A 2,899-nucleotide genomic window follows, 5' to 3' on the forward strand; every position below is an offset into this window, starting at 1 on the left:
TGATAATAGTAAACAAATTATTAATTATACAGTAAATGACTTCAAATTTAAATCTTTGTATGCAAATTAATCATTTAAATTGTTTTTTTTTTTTGTTAATATGAAATTTTGTATTATTTTAGTAGTAGGAAAAGATTTTTATGATTTTAATAAATAAAATTTTTTATTTTTTATTTCCACTTATTTTTAATACAACTGGTCTCTAACATAAAAATTAGTTTTTAAGATCAAAATAAAATAAAAACATAACGATAATACAATTAATTTTTATTAATATTTGAAGGATTCTAAGAAAAGATTTCTAACAAAAAATTTAAAAAAAAACAGCAAGTGGTATAATATTAATAAACATTCTAAAATCCCAGAGATGCCTGGTTAAAAATAGCACTTCAATCTGAAGGTCATCAGGGATGATCAGGTGAAACAGGGTGACGTAATTCAAAAAGTACCGAGTGATGACGGAAAGAACTGTTGAATGGGATGTTGTAATCTTTTGTCTGATAGATTTTAGAATTATATTTTTATGACGTAAAAGAATACCTGAAGCATGTTTCTCAGAATATCAGTATTTTTGTTTTATTGTAATAATTCACAATTTTAAAAGATTGTCCCTTATCTATATTTATTTAATAAAAATTGTCGCGTCTATATGTACAAATTCTTTGTTTTAAAGGTCAAGTTATTATTATTATAAATAAATTACTTTTCATAATTTTTTGTCTACTATTCTTTAACGACCAATCTATATTAAATGAAACCTTGCCTGATAAAGAGTTTATATAGATAAAGAGATTATCTAGAAGAAAAGATAGGCTTTATAGCATTTAAAAAATATGTGAAATCTGCATCTTATTCTAAACGAAAAACAGTTTTCAAACATTTTATGGTTTTGTTTGAACATTATCAAATTTTAAAGGATGAAAAATGAAAGCCCATACAACATACAACTATCTATGCCAAGATTTTATTTATCTTGGCAACGGACTCTACCGTTCTCATAATTAAAATTGTTTTCTATAATTTTATCCATTTATATCTATACCTGAAATTTTACTCTTAAAAAAATTAAAAATCTTTAATTTAAAATGTTATAATCATAATGTCATATTTATATATATGTTGTTATTTTATTTAATTGATTTCATATGTTTCTGTTTATATGATTGTAATTTTAATCTTTTAATTAAAAAAAAAAAATATGTTTGATATGTAATTTTATAGAAATATAAATTATATACAACTGGTAATGTGGGATCCCGCGAAAGTGCTTTTGGAATAAAAAAATAAGGTAAGCATCATTTCATTAACTTTGTAATTCTGTACTTGGGTTGTTCAAGTAGGTTTTTGATTATAAAAATACAATATATATGTAAGGGAACTCGATTAAATTGTATTTTCTTTCTCCTCATACCTTAAAACGTAAAGAAAATAGATTTTCACCCCACACTGCCATCATACAACCGAAAGTAATATTGTACTTTCCTGAGAAAAGTCGGTAAAAATATTTTCTATTATTAAACAATACATTATTTAATCTGTATATTTATTTCTCCTCTTTTATTTTTTCCGTTTTATTCCCCACTAGCTCCATTGGTTCATTCAATATTTTTAATCGTTCCTGTACTTTGTCCTTTCTAACTCTATCGAATTAGCTAACACCTAAGTTAGGACAAATGAAAATTAATGAGATTTCATTTTTCAGTTGATTCGGGCAAGTTACTCTTTTAATATCTCTAATTCTTTTAGTTTCATTAATTGATAATTGATTATTTGTCGATTTATTAATTTTGTCAAAATATTACATATCATCAGATACTATAGAAAGCCTAGGTAGCATTAGAAAAGTATCAACAGTCACCAGCTCCGTATAATTGCCTAATTCTTGCTCTCCAAGCACATTATGAACCAACTATTACTTTAAAACCATCTACAATGTCTAATTAACATTCAACTACTTATTGTTATGTAACAAATTGACTCTAAAACGAACAGCTCAATACCTGATAAAATGGTAATATCTAATTTACAGTAGAGTAGGTTAACGATTAAAAATATAAACTCAAAATGTTGCGAACAAATAATATAACCAAGCGTATAGAAAGAAGTACCTTGAAGAAGTATTTAATCGAAATTCTATGATCATATGAAATAATAAATAACTGAACACTAGATAACACTAAAAATAAGTAAATAATAAATTACTAATAATAAAAACAATATGTATAAATGAGTTTCTATAAATTGATCTAATTTAAATAAATAATATATTAAGTAATATAATATAATATTATATTAAGTTACTACATAAATATAATAATGCCAAAAAAAATGATGTTAAAGAACAATTTAGATCCGAAGTAACAGTACAAGGTGAAGAGATAAAGATGCTACGTTTGCTGATGGTATAGTAATTCTAGCTGGGAGTAAAAAAGATTTAGAAGAAACAATAAACGGCATGGATGAAGTCCTACGCAAGAACTACCGCATGAAAATAAACAAGAACAAAACGAAAGTAATGAAATGTAGTAGAAACAACGAAGATGGACCACTGAATGTGAAGATAGGAGGAGAAAAGATTATGGAGGTAGAAGAATTTTGTTATTTGGGAAGTAGAATTACTAAAGATGGACAAAGCAGGAGCGATATAAAATGTCGAATAGCACAGGCGATACGAGCCTTCAGTCAGACATATAATTTGTTTACATCAAAAATTAATTTAAACCTCAGGAAAACATATTTGAAAGTATATATTTGGAGCGTAGCTTTATATAGAAATTAAACATGGACGATCGTAGTACTTGAGAAGAAAAGATTAGAAGCTTTTGAAATGTGGTGCTACAGGAGAATGTTAAAAATCAGATGGGTGGATAAAGTGACAAATGAAGAGGTGTTGCGGCAA

The sequence above is a fragment of the Lycorma delicatula genome, chromosome 2, assembly GCF_047948215.1.
Source record: "Lycorma delicatula isolate Av1 chromosome 2, ASM4794821v1, whole genome shotgun sequence".
NCBI lineage: Eukaryota > Metazoa > Arthropoda > Insecta > Hemiptera > Fulgoridae > Lycorma > Lycorma delicatula.